General features: G+C 34.6%; 1 protein-coding gene across 1 annotated transcript in view; it reads right to left on the minus strand.

The window, feature by feature from the left end:
- LOC134853382 (uncharacterized) overlaps positions 1-18,475 on the minus strand; it is a 540,493-nt gene that overhangs the window by 483,496 nt on the left and 38,522 nt on the right. The window lies entirely within an intron of this gene.

Below are 18,475 nucleotides of genomic sequence, written 5' to 3' on the forward strand. Positions count from 1 at the left end.
CCTGCGCTAGCAGTCGCCCACGATATCCCTCCATCTCGAGGTCTATTAGTCGGCTTTCTAACTGACATTAGCTCATGAACTTAACTATTATCTATTATTATAATAATATATAAAATTTCTGAAAGAATCGTTCTCTGCCTAAGTCCGCTAGTAAGATATACCCGTTTTGTCCAGTAATCCACTAAAGTTTTGCCGAAACTTCAGTTTAAAGTTATCATCACTAAAATTAACGAAATTCTGTATTAAACTAAAGTGCTCAAAAACTTATTAAATATCTTCATTTATTTTTTTGAGGGGGTTAAGTGGTCATATGTGCGATCTAAGAGTACCCTAAATTGTATGATAAATTGAATTCTTCATCACATTATCTCAAACCATCCACGGTTGTTGCTATTTATCCTAATCCTTCATCAATTCTCGAGGCTTATCCTCAAATTTTCTTATACTCATTTTAATTCTAACCACCTTAACGTAACTTAAACCTAAGTCATCCATCAGTAAAGCTACCAATTACTGGAACTAAGGAAGAAAATAACAAAAATCAAAAAGGAAGGAACGGATTTGAGTGTTTTTTGATAAATCATTAGTTTTTTTTGACACAGTTTAAAGATACACCTAATTAACAATAAGATTACGCACTAAAACCAATCTTAAACGTTAACCACATAACACCAAACACCAAGTTTTAGTTTCAGCACAAAAATATCAGGTTTCACAACAAAAACTAAGTTTAAAACACTGACACATCCACTTTATATTGATAAAATAGTTTTCATATGATAGCATAAGCACTAAAAAATTGATTTTTACCAGCCAAAATTTTTGGTTTCAGTCTAGGTTTCAGTTATAGGTCCAAACGTTTCAGTTAAAATAAGTATAGTTTCCGGTCAAAATTTCAAGTTTCTGTAAACGGATTCGGGTAAAACAGCAAAAGTTGAACTAGTCAAACCCAAATTTGGATACCATAAGTCAAAAACCTGGTCTTAAATGGTACGTTTTTGTTAGTTTTAGGTTTCAGAACACAAAAATTGAGTTTTTGGTCTCAAAATTGAGCTCCGAACGCCGAATTTTGACTTTCTAGAGAAAACTAACGGTGTTAAAACCCACCAAACCAATTTTAGAATTTTGTTCCTAAGGCTGAAACGTACGTTTCAGAGTTGGTATTTTTGGTTTCAGAACCAAAAATCTTGCTTCCCAAGTGAAATTTTTGTGAAATATTGAAAGATAATAGGAATCCTTAATGCACTAAAAAATTTTTGAACTCAAAAAACTTCTAGAAGGTGTTAGTTTGAGCCATCAAACTTATAGTTTCAGAAAACTAAAATCGTCGTTTTAGGCTAAAGTTTTCATCTTTTTGGCAATTTTATTGCTGGAATAGAAATATATAAGAGAGACCAACCCAAATTTTTAATCTCAAAACTCTAAAACCAAGTGGTCAAACCATAGTTTCAGTTCTAGAAATCATAGTTTCAGCCCCAAAAACTTAGGTTTCCGCAAACAAATTTTTGATTTTGAAGTTGCAAACCTGTTCCAAATTCTAATTTACACTAGACCAGCTATCAAAAACCAACTTTTTATTTTCATGCATCGAGTTTGAGAGAGTTTAAGAGTTTTAGGTTTGAGATTTCAAAAACTAAGTTTAAGATATCAAAAGATTCGGTTTTCTCGAACTTTTTTGCAAGATAAAGCATAAACTAGGTATACTTAAGCATCTAGGCAATTTTAAGCTTTAAAAAACTCAACTTCAGCTACCATAGTTTCAGGTTTCAGATTATCGTTTCAGTCAAAAAGCGTTTCAGATTATCGTTTCAGGTTTCAGTTATCGTTTTAACAAAAAAATTAGGTTTTGAGCCAATAATAGCCCAAAAAGGCATATAGTTATATTGTTAACCATACCAAAAGCATCAATTAAACTTATCTTGAAGAAAGTTTCAGGTTTCAGTTAACGTTTCAGTGAATAAAAAACTTGGAAAAAAGTTTAAAAAATTTTTTTTTTCTTTTCTTTCGAATTTTTTTTTATTTTCTTATTTTATTATTAAGAACCTTTGTTAATATTCAATAATTCCTAGGAGGTTTTTATTACACTAAAACATACTAATCCAATAGTACAACTTAGCTTAAGAAAAAGAAAACAAACATCGTAAAAATTAATGTCAACACATTTTAAATTTGACGTCAGTACAATAAATTTAAAACTCAAATTAGGAAATAAAGTCTCTAACATCATATGGTATATCACTAACACTAAAAAAGATCATATTAGTACACTAGCAAAACACCCTAACGACAATAAACACGAATTATACGTCTTTTTTTGACGATACACTCCAGAAATTGACATAATTCTTCAGCAAATAAAAATACCAAATAATATAATTTATATACCGCAAGAACGATTAATTGCTTCACTCCCGATTGCTTTCTGATATCATAATATACCTAAGCACAAAACTACTTGCATTTTAATCATTTTTTAATAAAAAAAAAACAAATTTTTTCTGAAACAAAAATTGAAAACATAACAAGTTCATTGCAAATTCATTAGAAAAATTTAAATATTTTTTATTTTCTTTATCATTCCCTAAATAAATATTTATGTCCCTAAAATGTTTAAAAAGCAATGACCAACTTTTATCAAGTAAATACAACAGCATTCATTTTAAAACTAAAATTAAAAAATTATTTGGTATATCACCAATATCCAAAAAGATCAAATCACAATTTTGTCCAAACACCCGCACAAAAATATTCACGAATTAACCATTCTCTCAAGCAGCAATACCCCAGAGATAACTTCTATCTTAAACAAGCTTAAACAGCCCCATAGCACTATTGATCTATCTAACAAAAAATTGTATTCATTGAATCCAGCAAACTTCATTGTAACTTAAATACAATTATTTCAGGCCGTACAATTGATCAGTACACAACACATCCAAACCCTTTATATATTGTTAACAAAACATTGAGTGAATTAAACAAAGATGGCAAACGTAGTAGTATACCCAGATTTAGCTCTCGAAAAGTTTACCGGCTTAGATCCGAATGAAGATGCAAGAGATTTTCTTGATATAGTAGAGAAAAAGATAGCATTTTCCCTAGGCACTACACCAGGAGATGCAGGTGACGAACAAGACGCATATGATAACAGACAAAGAGCCTTATCTGGTTCCATATTAAGAGGTCCAGCCGCTCAATGGTATCAGGTATTGGCAGCAAACTTACCTTGGAATGATATAAGAGATCAATTCATAGATAGATACACTGATGATAAGGATAAATATAGGAGACGAATAGAAGCAGAAAACATAAAAAGACAACCTGATGAATTCACTAAAGGCTACATACATAGATTAAGCACTGCAGTAGACCGTGGATGGCCTAATCCAACCTTTAATGATGATCAAAGAACAGCAAAGAAAATGGAATTCTTTGTACGCGGCTTAAGCCCGCCAGGCTTGAAACAAAAGGCTCATCAATTCCTAATTGAGAATCCACCCGCAACATGGCAACTATTGAAAAATCATATTGCCACAAAAGATTTATCGTTTGCAATAAGTAGTGAGTTTATCGGAACAGCATCAAGTAGCATAGATAATAAATTGAAAGTAGAGGGAATAAAGGATCAACTTAAAGAGTTAACAGGACTAATGAAGGATCATAAAATAAACGCAGCTTATACCCCAAAGAAGCATAGAAACAAACAAAACAACCCAATGTTTTGCAACTGGTTTTGTATGTCAGACCATACGGTAAGACATTGCTTTAAATATAATGATCAACAGGAGCAAAATTATGACTCGTTTCAATTAAGAGAGAATTCAAACAGAAGTTACCATAACTATAATAAGAATAGGTCAAGAGTAGACAACAAATTCAATGACATAAATCCCCAACAAGAATTCAGGCATTTGTCAAACTTCAATGAAAGTTCTCAATCGCGTGACAGGTCGAACAGTAAAAAACCCTTCAACGAAAATAACGATTATCATTCACTTTACCAGATCCACAATTTTAGCGATGATGACATTCCAGGAGACTATACCGATAATGAGTGTGAACTTGTTAATTTAAACTAGATCAGTCTCCGTCTGAACCAAAAATACAATTATATATTAAATTATACCAACATCACGTCGGAGACAAAAATAAAAATAACGGTCTGGAAACCCAATTTCTACTAGACACTGGAGCAACATGTTCGCTTATTAATTTTGACAGTTATGAACAATATTGTAAAATACAGCTTCTACAGCTGAATAAATGTAGATCAAACACAGTTGCTGTTAATGGAGAAACACTTAAACTTATAGGTTATACTAATTTTGACTCAACTTTTGGGACAAACACTGATAATCCGGTAAAAATTAAAGCATGGATTTCAGCCAAGGATGGCTGCGATCTAAATATATTAGGAATGGATTTCCTTTCTCACAACATTAAATCAATAAACTTTCTAAATTTGAACTTAGAATTTAAAAAATACCCAAATAAAACAGTTCCTATCAGTATTATAAGAAGCAAAAGTTATCCATATCTAAGCTTTTATCAAAATGTACTTCTTGATAAAAAAATAACTATTGCACCAAAATTATCCCGCGTAATTTCAATTTCTCCAGCAGGCATAGTTTTCAAATTAGGAACATCGTTTAGAATTGATAAGTCCTCAGAACAAAAAGGCATCAATGCAAAAAGCACTTATTGTAGGAATGAAATTAAGTCAATGCCTATCGTACTAAAAAATTCCAGAGAATCAAAAGTAGATATAAACAAAGGTGTAATAGGCCAAACGTTTGAAAACATAGAAATAAAATAAACCCGTTTCTTCGTGCTTTAAAACAATAATTTTTATTAAAGCTTTTATAACGCTTAAAGTTTTGTGAAGTTTACCTAAACTTTTGTATACTGAGCAGTAAGTTTGTTTAATATTACTAATTAGATTACGAATATTATCCTACAAATGTACTACAATGAATAGCGGTTCTGTATGTCACCCAAAAGGATATGCCAAAATGCATGAACACGGATTTAATTCTTAACCGAGATCGAAAACAGTCAAGTACGCTAACAATTTTGGACCATCCTCAAAATCAAATAAAGATAGAGGGATCGGAACCCAATGGCTCAGACAAAAAAGTTTTTCGACTTCAACATATTTGCAAAAAAAAAATTGCAAAAGGCCAGGAGTTTAAAATATCACAGTTTTACGAGTCTAAAATAATTTCATTTTCAGGCGGTTTTATCAACTGAAAAATCAGTATTACACTTAAAGGAATGTCAAATTACCCTACGTACAATAACGAGAATTAATAGAGTGAAACCTTTGATGAAAGAACTAGCCAGTGTAAAATTTTAACAAACTCATTCTGCGAAGTTAATTTGCACCATCGGATTCCTCTTAGGGCCCAAGTAGGGACCGATGACAATAATTATTATCTTTGTAGTTTTCAAGTTACAAAATGCAAACTAGAAGAAATTCATCAAAAAGGGAATATCACCTCCTTTCTTCTCAACACATTGATAAAAATTTTCATCAATATTCTTCATCAAAAAATGGGCGAACAACGTTTTTCGACCCGACCCGCCGCAGATTTATGCCAGCATTTGTTGGTGGCTTCATGTAGCCTTTTTAAAATTATGGTACCATATTCTTCCAACAACCCAAATGCTTGTTGGTGGCTGTATGCAGCCTTTGAGACTCTAATGATTCGCTCCTCACAATTTGGCCAAAATATCAATTCGGTAGTTCAAAATCCAAAACATGCAGGCATTTAAACCCCTTAAATAAAACAAATTTCCGAAGCAACACTTGAATAATTGAACGGCATCATTATTATGATTATTTACCTAAAATTTTACAACCTTAAAATCAGATGAACACTTCTTTACTAAAACTGTGAACATGGATTGGTGCACGGGATTAAAACCAAAGAGAAACTAATACACTTATCTTTTTGAATATTATACAGTTTGCAATTTGTCTGTTTAATTTTACTTTTCTACGATATTTCATTTTGATTTGATTCTAATTCAAATCTTTTCTTTTTTCTATCCAAAAAATGAACCAAAAAATGCTGGTTATGACAACCAGGTGGACATATATTTAAGATTAGGGGTTAATTAAGGCCCAAATTTCCATTTTTTTTAAAACTACATTTGCATTTTTGCTTTAAGTTTCATATCTGAGCTTAACTCAGTGTTGTAAAGTGCTTTATTCCTGTGGTTAATAAACACCATGATCGTCTTTCTTGATTTGTATTCCTGTGGTTAATAAACACCATGATCGTCTTTCTTCATTTGTTTTCCGTGGTGGGTTTGTGTGGAACCACAAGATTATATTTTCCACCTTTTATATATATACAATTTTACACTTTGTCCTTCATTGTTCAAACATTTGATAATTAGCCTTAATATCCGAATGTAATTCGGGATTTTGAATATTTGGTCATTTTATATTGATGTTTAGCAAAATGGAATACGACCCAATTTTAAACTGGAACTGCAGAAATGCAGACCCTGCACCAGAGGAATTTAAAAGAAAGCTGCCTCTCAGGAAGAAACAACGGAAACCGGTAGCATTTCAATCTTTGTCAATGGACGACGGGTTAATTAAGAACCCTCGCAATTTTCCTAGTTTAACCCAAAGATTGGAACTGCAGAAGTGCAGAGAAACCAAATTGGATACGGAAAATCCAAAATATATAACGAGTTTAAAGTACTCAATAAAGGAAAATTATAACAGATGGAAACTGCCATCGTTCATTGAAGTCGTCAACTCAACGACAATGGAAAAGGCGATGATGCCTATCGACTTCATAACTCAGCCAGAAGTGGTTATAAAGAACGAAAATAACTTCTGGAAATTAAAGAAGAGGGAGGAACACGGCTACATCCTCAAGGCAGGAGGCACGCAAGTCACCATCCCGTTCGAGGGAATAACTGCTTTTCCGAACCATGTAAAAAACAGACAGGAAGAACAGGACGACATTCAACAACTTACGGACGGAATGAGCAGACTACGAATCAAAAACAAAATTAAAAAGAAGAAAATCGTGAAGTTGCAACAAAAGCTTGAGGCTTCACAGAGGAAGATAGCGATCCTCAGATCATACAATGTGGAGCTTGAATCCGGAAGGAAGCTCTAGATAAAACCTAACTTATCTTTATAACTTTTCCGTTTGATGCTCTCTTTAAATTTTATAACTATAGTATTTAACCATTAAAGTGTTTAAATTTTCACCATGGTAACTGTAAGAATCGAACAGCTTAATTTTCTAAAAAAAGGGGTGAGTTGTAGTATTGCGAAATACTACACACACACAAAAGACCATTGTCTTAACTGTTTATTTAACAACCCAATTCTAAATTGGAGCGTGCCATTTAAATTAAAGCCTCTTTTCACTAAATCAGATATTGACTGATTTACTCTTATTAGGACTATAAAATCTTGTTTTGAAAATCCACTCCTTTTTAAATACTTGTCCAATTTTTCTCATTTTTTCATGCTCAATATTTTAAAAGGGCGGCGATTATTAATACGTCCCTTTTAACTTAACTTGAAACAAACTGGATAAATATTTAGCAGTCTTGCCGGCTGCACTGAAATTCTCTGAGAGGTGCACCTGCAATAAGATGCATCAGAGAGAGTAATATGAATTTTTAATAAGACAAACTGAAGGCTGCGGTTTTTATCAAAGGGGACTAATAAGTTGAAGATATTTGATTTGAAAAAATCAAATAAAAACTAGTTGAAAATTCCCTTATTAAAAAGGGAGAACAAAGGAGCAGGTGAAACCTGAATAATTAAAGATTGAATCAGCCGCCGGTTTATGCTTATGAGCAAAAGGACTGGCCTGAAATCTTCAGTGTTTCATTTTGCTCAGTCAGCAGCAAGTCATTTCTCTTCAGTCAGATCTTTTAAAAATAAATAATTTTTCTTTTCTGCCTAACACTTAAATTAATCTAGCCCTTTTCATTTATAAAAAGAGAATAAATTCTCATTTTAAGTTTGATTTGAAAAATTATAAATCGAGATAATCGAGATACGCACCCCCGAGGAAGTCTGGACTACAAGTACCCAAAGGACTACGGCAAGACGATTCAGACGACCCAACCAGAATTGCTGACTTGGACAAACATCAAGGGCAACCATACATACTAATCAGCCACCGACCTTAGTAAGAAGATAAAATATTGATGAACGAAATAAGAGTAGCTCAACCTCCCCTCATAGGTATATTTCTTTAAGCTGTTCGATTCATTTATATAATCTAATAACCCAGTGCTCTGTATCTAACCAACTAATTAATTCATACCTTTTCTAACTATTGTTTCTACTCTACTTTTTGTCAAGACAATTTGACGATCTAAGGTGAGACTTATAATTTAGGATAAAATTACTAAGCATTCAACCAGCAATGAGCGCTTAGTAAAATATATTAACTTTGAGGGGGAGCGCGCGCCAAAAAAACCCAATTTTTTTTGTCAAAATTTTCCAAAAAGTGCCAGAAACGGCTTTTTTCACCTGTTTTTTTTTTCAAAAATTTTCCTGCGGCGCAGAAAATTTGGCCAAAACAGCGTCTTTTTAGTGCTTAATATTTTCGAAAATTTGTTCAAAATCCGCCCCCCCCCCCCCCCCCCCCCCTCGAGAAAGTCCTAGATCTGCCCCTGTGTAGGCCTATAGTTGAAGTTGTTCGTTTTTGTAGCTATAATATCATACATAAAAGGGGGAAATAAGAGGATTCCATTGCAAAATATTAATCATATACCTTGCAAAGGCATTTAAGTTTGCTGTGTTTGATTATTGAAAGTTACATAATTTACAAACCAGAAACCATAAATGGCTTAAATCATAAATTAAATTAATAAATATGTTTGTAATCTCAAGTTTTGAACTACACGAATTAAATGTAGCCTAATTTTAAAGCATTCATTTTTCGTGGTTTTTAGTTTTCTGGGGCATTGCCTTGATGAGCTTTTAGGGTTCGTGCCTGATCTTGTATTTGTTAAAAGCACTGTATTTGTATCTGTTCTTACTAAATATATCAAATTTTTAAACTAGTTTGACTCAAATCCCAAACAAATAAAGCGAAAAATATACTTTTAAGGTCGTTTCTGATATCAATATCTGTAGGATTAAATAAGTTTTTTCGGTCGCTGTTTCATTTCACGAAATCTTTTCTCTCTCTGTTCAATTGTAGGAGATGGAATGGGCAGCTGCTACTGCAGTTCGAATCCGGCTGTGAGTCAGCAGCAGGTGGGGACAGGTTACAGCAATAGTGGCCCTGTGCAGGCGGGGGGCAACTGCTATTGCAGCACCAACACAGCACAAGTTCAGTGGCCGCCAAGTGGGGGAGGCGAGGAGTGCATATGTCGCGACTGTGGAACCCAAGGTGAAGACCACACTGTTCACAGGCTGTCCCTGTAGCTCGGAAAGCTCCGATCAAGTTTTTATGTTTAAAATGGTCTGTTTTGGATTAGTATCAGAGTCCCAAATATCTGAAGGGGAAGCTGGGGGGAACTGCTTCTGCTCTGCTAACACTGTCAGCCACCAACCACAACAGTCAGTAGGAACTAGCATGAAAAGCAACAGATATCCCCGCAACTCGTACGCCTCCGCCTACCCGAACCTGGACGACTACACGGGAGACGAGCTAGAGGAGGACAATGCTGGCGACACGGATGGTGATTGTTGCGAGGAGAATGACTGCCGCGAAGTGTGCGCGGTCGCGAGAGAATCTTCTCACGGGGGATCACAGAACTGGTCAACTGCATACGCAAACGACAGCCAGACAAACCAGTCTATGGATAATGGTAGGCAGAATAAATTGCAACACAACGCTTATAATGGATGTGAAGTTTCGTTGTTGAAAAACGTGATTGACTTCTAGTTTCGAAAATGGAATTTAATTATCAGATTTTTCCGCCAAATAAAAAGTTTACTTATTGATCAATTTTCTCAAATTGGGTTAATTTTATCAAAAAAGGGTCAATAATAACTTGTACTTGAAATTCAAAGAGCTATATGTGTTCATCTATTTTTTTTTCGTAGTAGATTTGAAAAAAAAACAAGTCAGGGTTTTTTGTTTACTGGCGTTCGTTGACTCTTTTCCAACTGTATTATTTAAAAGAATTAAAATTGAGTGGATATCTTAGAGAAAGTTTTTTTTATCCACAAGTTATTTTATTTTTTGACGAAACCTTGTTGTCATTTAGGTAGTTCCAACTCCCAGCGCATTCCTTGCAGATGTCCAGGCAGACCAGCCACTCCCAGATTCAGCAGGTCAGTTGCAATTTGACTTAGTTTTGTCGAGAGTATTTCTGCTACTGAAAATGACTTCTGAGATGAAGTATTTAGCCAGTGAAAAGATTGTAAGAATTGCAGCGTTCTAAAACTTGTCTTCTTCTCAGAGTCCGATTCCCTTCTCGTTGCGGCCGTTTTGGTCCTCGGTTCACACCCGACTCCTGTTCCGAACTCATCTGCCCCCCATGCAGCCCATCCTCGACTCGAATCAACCCCAGCTCGCCTCCTCCTCCACGTTCAACCAGTCCCTACCAAAGTCGCCAGTCCGTCCAGAACACGAGCCCGGGACGACCCTGCATGTGTGGAAGCAACTCGGGTCCTCTCGGTCGACGCGGCAGCAGTCAGTATGGCGGGGGAGGTGGGGGCAACGACTCAGTAGCTGTCGGCATGTGCAACTCGACGAGTGAGCGCGCGATGGAACGCGTGAACGAAGACAACCGCGGGAATCTACATCGGGCAGTTGAGTGTCGGTGCGCGGTTTGTTGCTGTGCAAATTGTCCCGGAGGAGGCGGCAACAAAAGAAGGAGCTCCGTTTACGGTAGAGTGTTGATTAAGAGTCAATTAACGTAGTTTCATTTTTGAACGTAGTATTTATGATTTTTTGTTTGTTTTTTCTTTCAGGAAAAATCTTAAATTGCTCTAATAAAAAAGAAGCGCATTCATAATTATAAATGCACATACAAAAGCCCTTTAGGTATATATGCTTTTTCTGAAATCTTTTCAAGCTCTATCACTCAAGGTAGGCAAAATGCAACCTTCAATTATGAAAACTGAAATGGAGCAAAAAACGTGATCTTTTCTATTTTCAAAAATAAGTTATTATGTTTAGATTCCCAGCGGAATAAATACTTTCCTAGTTTCTCTTTTTTCTCAAACTGGGTTAATTTTATCGAGAAAACTGCATATCGTTAATTGATATTGAAATTGAAAGAGCTTTAAGGTCATATATTTTTTGTTTGAAATTCGAAAGTTGAAGTAATTTTTTTATTTCTTTTGCGTTCATTAACCCTTTTTCAACTGTCTGGTGGCTATGTTTTATCATCAGAGGATATTATTTCTAAAAGGAAATAGTTCAATGAAAGTGATTGGACGAAATAATGTCGCTATTCTCAAAAATGTTTTGCTATTCTCAAAATTGAACCATCGTTGAGCTGCAAAAAGTTTGCTTCGAGTGAGCAAATAATGCGCGTAAAAGTTCAGCAGGGGGAGATCAACGAAACCTTGCAATTCTTACAATCTTTTTTCGGCACTGTTGTACGTCGGCACTGTTGAACCGCACTTCGGCACTTCGCAGGACTCCAAAAAATTATAAAATTTTTTTTTGAGCGTCAAGAAAAACGGGTACGAATCATTTCTATTTAGTCTTATGTTTCAGCGAGTAAAGCGATTGATTCAAACTTTAATAGGAATGGCTTGTATTCAAGAACGGGAAAAGTAGTTTCAGAAGCTTCTTTTAGTGCTTCCTTGGCCACAAAAAATTCTTATAACGCATGTCTTGAACCAGCTTCTGTTTTTGCCTTGTTTATAAGAAGGATGACTTATGGTTTCAGATCAAACTACGAGCAGCTCAACTGGTCCGATTTGTCATAATGAGGCTTGCAGCTGTGCAAATAGACCCAACCGAAGAGACTCGCGAGGACAGCAAACGGTGAGTCGGTCCACTTCCATGGATGGTCCGAGGGGGTGTCCTTGCAAGTGGAGCAACAAGTTCGACTGCAAGAACGGACGAAATAGAGACACTGGCGGGGGATGCTGTCCCCCCTCAGCCATGGAGTCCAGTTATCAGAATGAAGAGAACAACTACTCCAAAGGTGAAGAAGACATATTGATGTAGATGTATCTGTGAGTTGTAGTTCTTTTTCAAACATATTAGTGACCTTAACAACCATATCAGGGCCACTGCAACTACACATGTTTCAAAATTCCATCTCACAGTGGTCCATACAATTTTAGAACACAAAATAAGTTGGCATGGCTAACAAACAGTTTGCTAGCTACACTATTGGTAAAAACTTTTCCTAAAAAGGGAAATGAAATATCTTTGACAAGAAATTTGTCGAATAAGATGGGACTGTTTGACCTTTCAAAGCCCCCTTTGGTGCTGTTTTAAAGTGAGGGAACGTATTTAATACATTTATTTAGGTCGTGTTGTTTTTTTCTTCGTTTTTTTTGGGGGGGGGGGGCGAGTCGTAAAATTTTGTGCACGCTCAAATTTGATTATTCGCGGTTCGACTGTCAATTCTTATAAAGTTCAATTCAAATTTGTTAGTTTAAAAGAAGGCAATTTACGCTCCTCAATTGTTAAAGATACATTGCATGAAGAAAAAACTTCTCGATTCAGTTTTCTCAAAATGTGCCATCGATTGTTTTTTGAAAGTGTTGTTCAGGCCTCATTTTTTTCTTTGAAATTCTGAAAATGACGTTTTACTAAAAGTGGCTTTTTCTGTTCCTTGCACTCATTGACACTTTTTGGATTGTCTATTGGCCATGTTTTCGTACATCGTTTTTTGTTTTGGTTGACTATTCTTGAACATTAGAAGGGAAATGGTAGAAGCCAAGCTCAGACCATGCTAGTTCTATAGACGCTTTCGTTATTCAGGCAGTTGTTCAGGTTACAATAGTGACTACGGACAAAATAGAAGAGCACTTTGTTGCGACCTCGATTGCTGTCCAAGTGGAAGCTGCGCCATTGACTCATTCGTTCGCCGTTTCGACTCCCCGAACTGCAGGGCCCAGTTGGGGTCTTCACTGAGGCGCGACTTCCCGAGTCTTGTTGATTATGAGTCATCGCGTGGAGGAAGATGTGGCAACGGTGGTCGCTACTCCGTCATGGAAACGGATGAAATTATGTCATTGCGAAGAATGAACGCCTCCTCGGGAAGACAAGGAGGGGGATTCTACAGAAGAAGACAAACTGTTTTATGATCGAAAACTGAAAAAAATGGGAAGTCTCAAAAACGCTGCGTGTTCTTATTTAATTTTTTTAGCATTAACATCGTCTTGAACAACCTCAAACTTTCCTTTTCTGAAGCGGCAGTTTGATTCGGTGAAAAAAAGGAATTAAAACAAAGCTTGCTTGGACACGTTTTTGAGTGTTTATGAAAGAATTGAGTTTCAAGAGACGATGAGCGTAGTCAAGATGTCGCGATGATTTTTTTGTTTTTATCAAAAAGTTTCTTGAGATTTGTGTTCGCAAAAAAGTTTTTTTTTGTTGCGGTTTGACTTTTGATTTCTTTCTTAAGTTCAGTTCATTTCTGTACTTAAAAGAAGCACGGGTTGACCTAGTCATTCAATTTTCATTTATGGAAAAATGCTAATCATACACTTTTCATGCAATTCCATAAGTACAGAAAATTGCATGAAAGATCTATGATTAGTGTATTTTTTCATATATGGAAATTGTATGACTAGCATTTTTCCATAAGCCAAAAATATTGATTTTCTACATTTTAATTTCTCAAAATTTTTTCGTTGAGTTCGTAACCGAACACAAATGACATAAACCTTGGATACTCAAACATAGTATCCAAACGTTTGGCCGTCTCGCATTAAAAAAGCATTGGAAAATGCCTGAAATGTTTTAATTCTGTCTCTCACAAACAATATTACGAAAGTAATGAACTTTTATTTTTTGGTAAAAAATTCCAAATATGATTATTTCTCAAATTTGAATTCTTAAATTACCAGACATTTATCAAGGCATACAAAAACAAGTCATTCACAAGAAAGAGGAGTTTTAAGAAATCAAGTCCCCCTTCTGTACTTTTAAGAAAACAAGTTGTGGCCGACCGACCCTAAATTTTTCTAAAGGCGCCCTTGGCGCCAATATATACTAATTTTGAGTATGGAGTGCGCGTCGAAAAAACTCAATTTTGTAGTCAAAGTTTTCTAAAAGTGCCTAAAAACGCCTTTTTTGGCCTGTATTTTCAACGTTTTGCATGCGGCGCCAAAACAGGGTCTTTTTAGTGCTTTGAGAGAGCTCAGAAAATCAATTTGGTCGACCCAAAAAAAAGGTCAACAAATTTTTTTGAAAATCCGCCCCTCCCCCCACGAGAAAATCTTAGATCCGACCCTGAATTCAGCAAAATGTCTTTAAATTGTTTTTACTTATAAAAATTTGATATAATTTGGTGTTTTTTTCTTTCCAATTTTTTTAGGTTTACTTCATATCAATTAGCTAAGGAGAAGGCAAATTACCCTATTTTGCAAAAAAAATCAAATAGCACAAAAAACACGCTTTGAAATTTTTCAAACTACTTTAAAATAATTGCAAAGTAAACCTCAATAGTGAAGTGTCAAAGAATGCAGTGGAATATTTTATATAGGTTGTGTTGAATTTTTTTCATTTGTTTTCCAGTAAAAAATCTAAACATTTACTCACACCAAATTTAATTTTTTTGTTGTTTGACCTTTGATTACATTTTAAGTTCAGAAAAATTCAATTTGCTTGAGGGAAGTCAAATGACTCTTTTTAATTACAAAACAAACAACTGCCGCACAAAACATGTTTAGTTTTTTTTTCGAAAAAATTATTTTAATATAAAAGATGCCCTGCGGAATAAATATGTACATTTCGATCCAGTTTTTTTTCAAAATGGCTCAATTTTCAGAAATTCAAAAGTTTTAATAAAAATTCAAATGATTCAGCATTATCAAACTGTTTTTTTTTCAAAAAAAAGAGTTTAGATACTATAATTTGCAGTTTTCAGAACCTTCAGTTGAGTTTGGTGGTAAAATAATTTTGGTAACATCCAAGCAAACAACTCTTTTAATGTAAACTTGCTTATTACAGTTCCGATTTTCGAAGATGCTTTTCGAAGATGCTGATAAAATTTGGTCAACGATATTTTAAACCTACAAAAAATCAATTCCTCTAATAAAAATAAAAAGAAATATTTAAAATGAGGTTGTTGTAATCAAAACTGTGGAGATTTGAAAGCTGCAAAAATGTCCATTGTTGAGACTACTTTATACGTGCTGCTAAAATTTTATCTAGGCTGCTGAAAGCCTATGGCGAGTTATTTATGCGTTTGAAACCACACAACAAAACAAAACTGGTCCCAAATGAAATAGGATGAGTTAATTTATATGAACGTATCAGACACAAATTTAAACATTCGGTATTTGACATTGGCTGTTTAACGCTGTTAGTTATATCAATTTTTCACTGTTAAAAATTTAAGACCAATCGGAATAATCAGGGCGTAGCTATGAACAAGCATTCTTGTTGTTCCGACTTTCGATACGAAAGTAACGGAATATTTGTGCTCGCGGGTTTTTTTTATTTCAGACAAATTTCGACTTCTTAACTAGCCATTTTTGACGGAACTTTTTTTAATCATTCAAAAAATTATTGTTGTCCTGAGCATAAATTTGAAAAGATAAATCATCTGTGATCATTTTTGTAAAGTTATGGGGCTTTATAGATTGCCATTTTGGCCAATTTGGGACAATTAACGCGCGATATATTTAGCGCTATTAACGCGTAAGCGGAGATTTAATCCGTCTTAGAAATCGTTCCAAATTGGTTGAAAGAAGCTTATTTGCCATAACTGAATTGCTACAATGAGCGATATCTAATATTTTATACTTTCTATTGCGTGTGGGGGGATGATGTTCATAGAAAAAATTTCAAAAACTAGAAACTTTTTTTTTTCATTTTATTTTTTACCTATAATGTGTTAATAATAATTACGTTATTTATGTTAGATAAACATTAAAAGGCAGTCGGAACATTCAGGGCTTAGCCTTGATACGAGCAGTCTTGTCTAAACTTGGTGTACATTGAAACTCAATCTAATTTGATATCTTTCGATTGAAATTACAACGGTAACATTCATCTACCTTTAAAATTTTGGTCTGATTTCTTACATCAAACTAGCCTGATTTCAGATGGCAGTTTTGTTCAAAAGTTTTAAGTTAACATATAGCTTAATTCATGAAAGAGCATGACTATAATTTTCATTTCACTAACTTGGCTTTTTTTAAGAATTATTTGAAGTATTTCTTTTGCAAGGTGATTTTTTGATTCGCTGCTATTACTGTTCTCCTTATTATAAAATTGACTTATAATTGTAAATTCAACAAAAAAATCGGAATATAAAAAAAATGAAATTGTGATCAACCATAAGTTTCGGATTTTCGTATTTAGCTTGTTTTTCACCTCCAATCAGCAAATAATCAATAGTAAGTGTTATAATTTGAGTTAGGCAAGAATTGATTTGAACAATTAAACTGCTTGAAATAAATTAAGAAAACTGCCCCAAGGATTTAAGTAAAGTAGCTGCTATTTAAGAACGATATTTTTCTCAGAGAATAACTTTTTGTTCCGACTTTCGATACGAAAGTAACGGAAAATTTGTGCTCGGGGTTGGTTTTTTTTTTCTTCAGACAAATTTCGACTTTTTAACTAGCCATTTTTGACGGAATTTTTTATATCATTCGAAAGCTATTGTTGCCCTGACGTTAAGTTTGAAAAGATAGTTCACCTGTGATCATTTTTCGTAAAGTTATGAGGGTTTAAAGATAGCCATTTTGGCCATTTTGACCAATTTGGGACAATTAACGCGCGATATAATTCGCGCTATTAACGCGTAAGCGGAGATTTAGTCCGTCTTATAAATCGTTCCAAATTGTTTGAACGAAGCTTATTTGCCATAATTGATTTGTTACAAGAAATGAAATCTATCTTTTTTTACTTTATATGGCGTGTGGGGGGATGATTTTCATAAAAAATTTCAAATTTTGGAAAAAAAATTTCATTTTATTTTATTTCATTAATTTTTTTTAGGTTATCACTGCTGCTCCATAAACCTTAAAAGGCAGTCGGAACATTCAGGGCTTGTTTGCGTTTGCATTCGATCAACGAATATGTTCTGAATAAAATACCTCCCAAGTGTACATTTTTTTGTTCAACATTCGGAGCCCTTAGATTTTTCCTGATCATATCAGCAAAACCTTGAATACTCCAACTGCCCTTTAACCGGTATCCAATAGCTTCTTAGTGGAAATTCATGATGCTAAACTTTACGTTAAGAACTTGAGCTTTGTTTTTTCTTTCTCCATAACAGCGAATATCAACTAGCAGTGTTTTAATTTGAGTCATATAGGGAGCTTAAATGGCAATTTATTTGCTTGAATTCAGTTTGAATGGCTTTGGAGGCGGATTTTGCCACCATGTTTACGTATGCTTTTTGGACGTATGCTTTTTTTATCATAGATTTTACCTCAAAGGCGGGCTAGAAATATTAATGGCAATTTTCACTTGTCCAGATTTTTGCAAAAATATACTTTTGATTTTGATTTCAACGATTTGATATCTGCATTGGTTTATAAAAATTATTCGTTAAATAATCATGTTTCTGTTTGAAAGCCGAGACATTAAGTGTTTTTAATCATTTTATATACAATTCACTTGGTCAGATGCAAAATACCAAAAGTATTTTCATAAAGCTGACTATCATTGGACGGAGAATGGTAGGCAGGGTCTGAGTTAGGGGTGGTAGATTCGTTCCCCTGCCGACCCAAAGGGTTCTTTTTTTGGTAATATTCTAGGACACTCAGTTTTGGCTGACCGACACTAAAATTTGTTTAAGGTGCCTTTGGTACCAAGATAGGCAAACTTTGAGGGGGAGGGGGAAAAAAGCAATTTTTTGGACAAAATTTTTCAAACAAAAAATGCCTAAAACGCCTATTTTTTTCAAAAGTTAGCTTGCGGTGCTAAGCATTTGGCCCACACAGGGTCTTTTCGGTGCTTTGGTAGAGCTCAGAAAATGATTCAAACTAAAAAAAAAACCTAGCAAAATATTCAAAAGTTTTTGAAAATCCGCCCCCTTCGAGAAAATCCTAGATCTGACCCTGATGGTAGGTATGAACTGTTGATTAAAAAGAGAGTTAGGTTTTCTGCTACCATTGATAGATGTCTCTTTCATTATTGCTAACTGGTACTTTTTCTTTGCAATGAAAAGTTTTCAATTACAGGGCGTTATATGCAATTTATTTAGGTTTAGGTTTTGTTATATGCCAATTTGACAATACCTTACGACGATTCTTCGCACGCAGAGGACAACCAGCCAAAATTGTTTCTGATATTGGTACAAATTTCACCGCAGCCGAAAAAAAACTCAACAGACACTTCGACGCCGATGTTACACGACAATTCTACGCCAACCA

Source organism: Symsagittifera roscoffensis, chromosome 1, assembly GCF_963678635.1.
Source record: "Symsagittifera roscoffensis chromosome 1, txSymRosc1.1, whole genome shotgun sequence".
Lineage (NCBI taxonomy): Eukaryota > Metazoa > Xenacoelomorpha > Acoela > Convolutidae > Symsagittifera > Symsagittifera roscoffensis.